A 10,266-nucleotide genomic window follows, 5' to 3' on the forward strand; every position below is an offset into this window, starting at 1 on the left:
CTCTTGCTGAGTACACCTTCCATAGTGGCTTTGATTCATACCATACATGTGCTTCAGGCTGGGTTCACACTTATGCGAATTGGATGCGGGTTTCAACGCATCCAATTCGCATGTCAGGAGCCTGTGACCGGCTGTCAATGGAGCCGGTTCACACAGCTCCGGGATGGCTGCAGAGAAAATTGCCCAGGGATCCTGTGCGTCTTCTAATCCATTTCAGGTCCAAATTCAGCCAAAAATTCGGACCAAAATCAGAATTGAAACGGTGAACAGGGACACACTGGACCCCTGCTTTGAGCCGCTCCACGCGGAGGTGTGAACCCGGCCTTACTGAGACTTGTTCTTTCATATACTTGGACCTTCATGCACCCCTTTAAATTACTTCAGACCAAGCTTAAAACAGTTGATGCAACTTCACTGAACATTTTGCAGCACTGTCCAACCAGAACATTACAGTGCAATATTCCCTATCTAACTCAACTAGGCTGTCCAGGCATACATCACATGGGAGTAGTCCAATAATGGCATCCTCCAAGACTTGGTAGTTCTCTGGACGATTTCCACCGACAGACTGCTGGGCACAGCATTCCCCCCTTAGTGCAATCACGGCATATTCTTGAGCGGGACGAGGGCAAGCCAACAAGCCTCCAACCTGGCCTTCCCCCTCTTCTATATACAGGCGGTCCCCGGGTTACAAACATACGACTTATGATTCCTACGTACAAACGGAGGGAGACAACAGGAAGTGAGGAGAAATCTACCCCTAGGAAGGGAAATTCACTCCTGTAAGGGTTCTCATGTGAAAAAGGTGTCTCCACTGAAGCTTTATCACCAATCCTTGTTTCTACAACAACCCAAAACTTTCAAAATCCAATTGTCATAGGCAGGGCTTGACAAATTTGCCTGAAATCTAGGAGCCAGCTAAAAAAGTTAGGAGCCAGTTTTTTTTGTTTTTTTTTAAACTAACAACCAAGCTTTATTTAATAAAACGGATACTAAATTTACACATAAATACGACTAGAACCCCACTCTCCTCTATAGCGCAATTGGATGGAAACAGACTGTCTGTCTCTTTCCATCCGATCCACGGGATGGATAGAAAATAGAACCACCATCCGTCTATTTTTGGCGGACAGGATCAGATGGTGGCAGATTACTGCTCCATAGAGGAGAATGAAGGGTCCGATCAGGTCTGCCTGAAAAACTGACAGGCGGACCTGATCAGACAGCCCGTGTGAAAGGGGCCTTCGGCTGTGGCACGGCGATGAGGAAAAAAAAAAAAAAGATTATATATATATATAATTTTTTTTAATAATAAGAATTGGAAAAAAAAAGAAAAAATTATTTATTTTTTTTACATTTAAAAAATAAATTAATAATAATAACCACACTCCCTGTCCACTTACCTTTAAGCAAAGGTAACTGGACAGAGAGCTGAAGCCTTAAAAAACTTCCCTCTCCTCTCCTCTTTGGAAGGAGATGGGAAGGCATTGAGAACATGCATTACTCCCGGCCACCACAAGAGGGTGCCAGTTCCCTTAGCCTCTCATCTCACAGAAGAAGGCCGAAAATCCGGGGCCTCAATTTTTGGACGGCACGGAAGTCCGTGCACTCGAGGAGGAGGTGGGGGGCGCAAAAAGGACAGGACACCTCCTGCAGGGCACCCCAGGCGCCAGGTCGCTAATTCTAGTCGCAAATGCGACCTGGTGCCCGGGGTTTGTCGAGCCCTGGTCATAGGAACAGAAAGTGAGGTGAAATCTTCTGAACAGTGGCACAGACAGCAAAACAAATGTTACAGGAGTGTTACCCTTCCCTATGCTATCCAAAAAATGTAAAAACCATTCTTTTGGCTGGGGCTACACTTAAAAAATATACCTGTTCCGACTTGCAAACAAATTCGACTTAGGAACAAACCTACAGTCCCTATCCTGTTCATAACCCGGGGCCCGCCTCTAACAGGGCGGATGGGCAGGGTCCAAAAAGCCTGGGATCAGAAGTGCAGAACATTAACCTTTCCCCAGCCTGGGTCAGACAACTTCCTAACACATTGTAGGCAACCTACCTACAGGCCTAACTAGGAGGGTGTTACATACATTCAGCACACCTGATTGGCCCCTCGTTCTGACCCTCTCTCACCCAGTTCGGGCGTTTCAGACTTGGATTTATTGCTATAATAAGGTTGCATTGTTTTCTTTTTTTGCGCACTCTCTGTGGCCACAATGGTCTCCCCACTGATCTGTTCTGCTGTAGTTTTCTGTTAAAAGTATGAAAACAAACTGACTGAAGCCAAGATGACTCATACTTTTTTCTGCAGAAAATGAATTTCATTCTCGGTCCTGGCACTGCTCTCCAATTGTACAATCACATGGATCACACTCATGAGTGTTCATTCAAACTAGGTTCGGTGGGATTGCTTTGGGCGGTTATTCCAGAGTAGGTGCAGGAACTGTGCACTGAAAAAAGTACTGCATACACTCCATTTGTATCCAAGCTGCATGTTCCAAAGCGAGCAAAGTCCTTTGTTGTATTAACAGAGGCATGGACTCCAGAGAGAGAGAGATATCATTTTGCCCTTGTGCAAATCATTAGTAAGACCTCATCTGGAATATGCAGTTCAGTTTTGGGCACCAGTTCTCAAAAAGGATATCGGGGAATTGGAGAAAGTACAGAGAAGGGCAACCAAACTGATAAGAGGATATTCTTACTCTGAATGGTCTAAGGTTATCAGTGGTGTACCCCAAGGTTCAGTGTTGGGACCCTTACTTTTTAATATCTTTATGAATGATATAGGGCAGTGATGGTGAACCTTGGCACCCCAGATGTTTTGGAACTACATTTCCCATGATACTCATGCACTCTGCAGTGTAGTTAAGCATCATGGGAAATGTAGTTCCAAAACATCTGGGGTGCCAAGGTTCACCATCACTGATATAGGGTCTTGGATGAAAAGAACCATTTCAGTCTTTGCAGATGACACCAAGCTTTGCAGTGGAATAACTTCCTTACAGGATGTCTCCAACTTACAAGATGACCTCAATGCACTGTTTCATTGGGAGACTATGTGGCAAATGAGGTTTAATGTTGATAAATGTAAAGTTATGCACTTGGGGGCTAAGAATATGCATGCATCATACATACTAGGGGGAGTAGAACTGGGGAAATCAATGGTGGAGAAGGATCTGGGTGTTCTGGTAGATCCTCAGCTTAATAATAGCACGCAATGCCAAGCTGTGGTTTCCAAATAAAGAAAAGTCCTTTCTTGTATTAACAGAGGCATGGACTCCGGAGAGAGGGATATCATGTTGCCCCTGTAAAAATTATTAGTAAGACCTCATCTGAAATACGCAGTTCAGTTTTGAGCACAAGTTCTCAAAAAGGATATCTGGGAACTGGAGAAAGTGCAAAGAAGGGAGACCAAACTGATCAGTGGCATGGAGGAGCTCAGCTATGAGGAAAGATTAGATCAGGGTTTCTCAACCAAGGTTCCGTGGAACCCTAGGGTTCCTCCTGAGGTTGCTAGGGGTTCCTTGAGCAATGGGCAATTTCTGCCTCTCCTATCTGTAATAATGACCAGAGTAAGGAGAATTCTTCCCACTGACTGTCACACTAATGTGTCATGAGTTGTAGATTTTTAATTTTTAGCAGGGGTTCCCCGAGACCCGAAATTTATTTCAAGGGTTCCTCTGTGTTGAAAAGGTTGAGAAAGTCTGGATTAGAGGAACTGAATTTATTATCTCTTATGAAGAGGAGATTAAAGGGGGATATGATCAACATGTATAAATATTTAGGGGGTCCATATAGTGAACTTGGTGTTGAGTTATTCACTTTAAGGTCATCACAGAGGACAAGGGGGCACTCTTTACATCTGGAGGAAAAGAGATTTCATCTCCAAATACGGAAAGGTTTCTTCACCGTAAGAGTTGTGAAAATGTGGAATAGACTCCCTCCAGAGGTGGTTCTGGTCCGCTCAGTAGATTGTTTTAAGAAAGGCCTGGATCTTTTCCTAGATACAGATAATATAACTGGATACTAGCATTTATAGGTAAAGTTGATCCAGGGAATATCGGATTGCCTCTCGGAGGATCATGAAACAATTTTTTCCCCTGCTGTAGCAAATTGGATCATGGTTTACTGGGGTTTTTTTGTCTTCCTCGTATAGGGGTGTATCATTTTTGTTCCCTTCTATTGGTTTAACTAGATGGACTTGGGTCTTTTCTTCAACCAGACTAACTATTTGAATATGGAGCTACAGTATGTCAGTGCAGTGCAAGGCAATCCACTGCTTTGTACCACGTGGCGGCCCATTGAGCTTTATATAATGTCTAGCCTAGGGCCGGGCTAGGCATCCGATGACCATTTTTGCTAGTAGAGGTCCAGTTGCGAGGCAGATTAGAGACTACTAGGGAGGAAATAAAATGCATAGTAGATAGGCTGACTCTGAGTTCTAGGGCCACATCACAGTGTCTGCTGGTGGGAAGCTGCATCCTAGGCTGGTTGGACAACAGTTGGAGGATACCCTCATCACCGCTGATCCTGTTTTGTCAAGATGGACACCGCATCATGATCATCCTCAGGGGTCCCTGCAACTGGACTTCGCTGCAACATTCAGCTGGAGTTATCTCTATTAATAACTATATACAGTATATGCTGTATACCTGGGTATATGTGCACAATTCCACCAGTACTCTTGTTGGGCCCTTTGCTGATAATACCTGTCTGTACATTGGATGTATGTACTATCTTTTCTTATACAAAGCTTGCATCATTTCTATACTGATGTGCATCTATACAGTATAATTATTAGGAATGCTATTTTCTGGTTGCAGTAGTTCTTCTGCTTCCAATTATTTTGATAAGATTCCTGGTTAAATTCCCAGGAAGGGAATCCCCTCTGTTCACAGAGGCCCTGTCCTGGATGCTGGCACTGCCATGTAATGTATATACAGTGTCTGTCTATATGTAATGTATATACAGTGTCTGTCTATATGTAATGTATATACAACGCCTGTCTATATGTAATGTATATACAATGTCTGTCTATATGTAATGAATATACAATGTCTGTCTATATGTAATGTATATACAGTGCCTGTCTATATGTAATGTATATACAGTCTGTCTATATGTAATGTATATACAGTGTCTATCTATATGTAATGTATATACAGTGTCTGTCTATATGTAATGTATATACAGCGTCTGTCTATATGTAATATATATACAGCGTCTGTCTATATGTAATGTATATACAATGTCTGTCTATATGTAATGAATATACAATGTCTGTCTATATGTAATGTATATACAGTGCCTGTCTATATGTAATGTATATACAGTCTGTCTATATGTAATGTATATACAGTGTCTATCTATATGTAATGTATATACAGTGTCTGTCTATATGTAATGTATATACAGCGTCTGTCTATATGTAATGTATATACAATGTCTGTCTATATATAATGTATATACAGCGCCTGTCTATATGTAATGTATATACAGTGTCTATCTATATGTAATGTATATACAGTGTGTCTATATGTAATGTATATAAAATGTCTGTCTATATGTAATGTATATACAATGTCTGTCTATATGTAATGTATATACAGCGTCTGTCTATATGTAATGTATAGGACACATGTACGATGTATACAGTACCTGTGTATAGTACGATGTTTCCTCTTCGGCTCGCTGTTTCGCTCTTCCTGGAGTGCTGGGAGTGATCTCTGTGTAGTCACTGCGGGGAGTGTCCTGCAGGGGGAGAGGAGGGAACATAGAGGGGGGCGTAGTACAGGAGAGAACATAGAGGGGGGCGTAGTACAGGATCCATGTCTCTGATTACTGTACAGTCTGATTTACCAGCAGTGTGTGGCATGATGCCAGCAATCCATCCCCACATGACAGCTTATAACTGGCACAAAATAAAAGTAACCGCATTCCATAGTATCACAGATAGGGAAGTGCTGGGATTGTACAGTGCAGCCCAAAGCAATATGTAAAGTCTGTTAAAGTGAAACTGATGAATAGTGATCACAGGATGCAGTGAAAAACTGATTTTAGCTTGTAAACACCACGTTTTAAAATTAGGCCTGGTCTTAAAGTGGTTAAATCAGGACACATACAGTGCATTGCGAAAGTATTCGGCCCCCTTGAACTTTTGAAACTTTTGCCACATTTCAGGCTTCAAACATAAAGATATAAAACTGTAATTTTTGTGAAGAATCAACAACAAGTGGGACACAATCATGAAGTGGAACTAAATTTATTGGATATTTCAAACTTTTTTAACAAATAAAAAACTGAAAAATTGGGCGTGCAAAATTATTCAGCCCTCTTAAGTTAATACTTTGTAGCGCCACCTTTTGCTGTGATTACAGCTGTAAGTCGCTTGGGGTATGTCTCTATCAGTTTTGCACATCGAGAGACTGAAATTTTTGCACATTCCTCCTTGCAAAACAGCTCGAGCTCAGTGAGGTTGGATGGAGAGTGTTTGTGAACAGCAGTTTTCAGTTCTTTCCACAGATTCGCGATTGGATTCAGGTCTGGACTTTGACTTGGCCATTCTAACACCTGGATATGTTGATTTGTGAACCATTCCATTGTAGATTTGCTTTATGTTTTGGATCATTGTCTTGTTCAAAGACAAATCTCCGTCCCAGTCTCAGGTCTTTTGCAGACTCCATCAGGTTTTCTTCCAGAATGGTCCTGTATTTGGCTCCATCCATCTTCCCATCAATTTTAACCATCTTCCCTGTCCCTGCTGAAGAAAAGCAGGCCCAAACCATGATGCTGCCACCACCATGTTTGACAGTGGGGATGGTGTGTTCAGGGTGATGAGCTGTTTTGCTTTTACGCCAAACATAACGTTTTGCATTGTTGCCAAAAAGTTTGATTTTGGTTTCATCTGACCAGAGCACCTTCTTCCACATGTTTGGTGTGTCTCCCAGGTGGCTTGTGGCAAACTTTAAACGACACTTTTTATGAATATCTTTAGGAAATGGCTTTCTTCTTGCCACTCTTCCATAAAGGCCAGATTTGTGCAGTATAAGACTGATTGTTGTCCTATGGACAGAGTCTCCCACCTCAGCTGTAGATCTCTGCAGTTCATCCAGAGTGATCATGGGCCTCTTGGCTGCATCTCTGATCAGTCTTCTCCTTGTATGAGCTGAAAGTTTAGAGGGACGGCCAGGTCTTCGTAGATTTGCAGTGGTCTGATACTCCTTCCATTTCAATATTATCGCTTGCACAGTGCTCCTTGGGATGTTTAAAGCTTGGGAAATCTTTTTGTATCCAAATTCGGCTTTAAACTTCTCCAAAAGAGTATCTCGGACCTGCCTGGTGTGTTCCTTGTTCTTCATAATGCTCTCTGCGGACCTCTGAGACTATCACAGTGCAGGTGCATTTATACGGAGACTTGATTACACACAGGTGGATTCTATTTATCATCATTAGTCATTTGGGTCAACATTGGATCATTCAGAGATCCTCACTGAACTTCTGGAGAGAGTTTGCTGCACTGAAAGTAAAGGGGCTGAATATTTTTGAACGCCCAATTTTTCAGTTTTTTATTTGTTGACAAAGTTTGAAATATCCAATAAATTTCGTTCCACTTCATGATTGTGTCCCACTTGTTGTTGATTCTTCACAAAAAATTACAGTTGTATATCTTTATGTTTGAAGCCTGAAATGTGGCAAAAGGTCGCAAAGTTCAAGCGGGCCGAATACTTTCGCAAGGCACTGTATGTAGTGAGTTTAATTACCACCTTAATCAGCCACAGAACCTGTGTAATCAATGTGTGTCCTGGTCAAAAGGGATGGGGTGAAAACCCTAGTGCACAAGCAGAATCAAGGCAGGGGCCACAAACATTATTCTCGCTAAGGGTCCTTTCACAGGATCCGCCTTCCAATGAGCTCCGTTCTCTGCTCAGCGGGGGATTGATTCGCCTCTCCCCGCTGAGCAGGCGGATGACAGCTCCGTCTCCACTCTATGTGCAGAGACGGAGCTGTCAGAGCCCCGCTGCTCTCTATGGGGGAATCGGATGAGAACGGACCGCCTGTCCGTTCTCATCCAATACCATCTGATCCGCTGGACGGATTGAAAATAGGGTTTCCATCCGTCCGGATTTCACAGAGAGGAAAGTCACATTCAAAAAGGTTCCTTATTGACTTCAATGCAATTCAAAGTGTAAGTATGTCTCCTTCTTTTTATTACAAAAACTTGGGTAAAATCAATTTTTTTGCTAGAAAACTACTTAGAACCCCCAAACATTATACTTTTTTTTTTTAGCAGAGACGCTAGAGAATAAAATGGAGATCATTGCAATATTTTTTATAACACCGAATTTGCGCACCAATCTTCCAAACGTAATTTTTTGGAATTAAAAAAAAAGAAAACGGTAAAGTTAGCCCAATTTTTTTTCCATAATGTGAAAGATAATGTTACGACCAGTGGCGTCGGCAGGGGGGGGCTTACCTGGGCTATAGCCCCTCCCCCCTCTCTCTCACTACCCCCCTCTCACTACTACCCCCCTCCCTCACTACCACCACCCTCCCCCTCTCACTCACTACTACCCCCTCCCCCTCTCTCTCACTACTATCACCCCCCCTCTCTCTCACTACCCCCCCTCTCTTACTACTTCCCCCCTCCCCCTCTCTCACTACTACCCCCCTCCCTCACTACTACCCCCCTCCCCCTCTCTCTCACTACCCCCTCCCCCTCTCTCTCACCACCACCCTCCTCACCCTCTCTCTCACTACCTCCCTCCCCTCTCTCTCTCTCCCTCTATCCCTGTATCTCTCTCTATCCCTCTCTCTCCTTCTATCCCTCTCTCTCCTCCTTCTATCCCTCTCTCTCCCTCTCTCTACCTCTCTCTCCTTCTATCCCTCTCTATCCCTCTCTCTTCCTCTCTCTCCTTCTATCCCTCTCTCTCCCTCTATCCCTCTCTCTCCCTCTCTCTCCTTCTATCCATCTCTCTCCCCCTCTCTCCCTCTCTCTCCCTCTATCTCCTATCCCTCTCTCTCCCTCTCTCTCCCTCTATCCCTCTCTCTCCTTCTATCCCTCTCTCTCTCCTTCTCTCTCCTTCTCTCTCCCTCTCTCTCCTTCTATCCCTCTCTCTCCCTCTAGCCCTCTCTCTCCCTCTCTCTTCTGTCCCTCTCTCTCCTTCTCTCTCCCTCTACCCCCTCTCTCTCTCCCTCTCTCTTCTATCCCTCTCTCTCCTTCTCTCTCTCCCTCTCTCTCCTTCTATCCCTCTCTCTCCCCCTATCCCTCTCTCTCCCCCTCTCTCCCTCTCTCTCCCTCTCTCTCCTCTCTCCCTCTCTCTCCCTCTCCCTCTATCCCTCTCTCTCCCTCTATCCCTCTCTCTCCTTCTCTCTCCTTCTATCCCTCTCTCTCCCTCTCTATTCCTCTATCCCACTCTCTCTCTCCTTCAATCCCTCTCTCTCCTTCTCTCTCTCTCTCCTCTCTCCCTCTCTCTCCTTCTTTTCCTCTCTCCCCCTCTCTCTCTCCTTCTCTCTCTCCTCTCTCCCTCTCTCTCACCTCTCTCCTCTTCTCTCTCCTTCTCTCTCCTTCTTTCCCTCTCTCTCCCTCTCTCTCCTTCTCTCTCCCTCTCTCTCCTTCTCTTTCTCCTTCTATCCCTCTCGCTCTCCCTCTGTCCTTCTCTCTCTCCCTCTGTCCCTCTCGCTCTCCCTCTGTCCTTCTCTCTCTCCCTCTGTCCCTCTCTCTCTCCCTCTGTCCCTCTCTCTCTCCCTCTGTCCCTCCCTCTCTCCCTCTGTCCCTCCCTCTCTCCCTCTGTCCCTCTCTCTCTCCCTCAGTCCCTCTCTCTCTCCCTCTGTCCCTCTCTCTCTTCCTCTGTAAACATCCCTTGTAATAGAAATAAGCAGGACAGGTCCTCTTTATTGTGAGATCTGGGGTCAAAAAGATCTCACATCTCACATCTACATTAAAAAAAGGGGGGGCACCTCTTCCGCCGCACCGTAAGGGTGATACCGCGGTGAATCCACCCCTGGGACCACCCTTAACTGAAAGCCGAGTGCCCACCATTTTAAAAAATACCGGGCTTATGGCAGCTATCTGCGGGTTATGTGTTTTCTGCTATAAACAAAAAAAGAGCGACAATTCTGAAAAAAAATATATATTTTATAAAAGGCAGCCAATAAATAAAAATTAAAAAATCTAATTTTTTTTCATCCTTTTAGACTAATTTGTATTCTGCCACATATTTGTGGTAAAAGAAAATCCCAATAAGCGTACTTTGATTGGTTTGCACA

The sequence above is a fragment of the Pelophylax lessonae genome (assembly GCF_965119305.1).
Source record: "Pelophylax lessonae genome assembly, chromosome: 1".
NCBI classification, from domain to species: domain Eukaryota; kingdom Metazoa; phylum Chordata; class Amphibia; order Anura; family Ranidae; genus Pelophylax; species Pelophylax lessonae.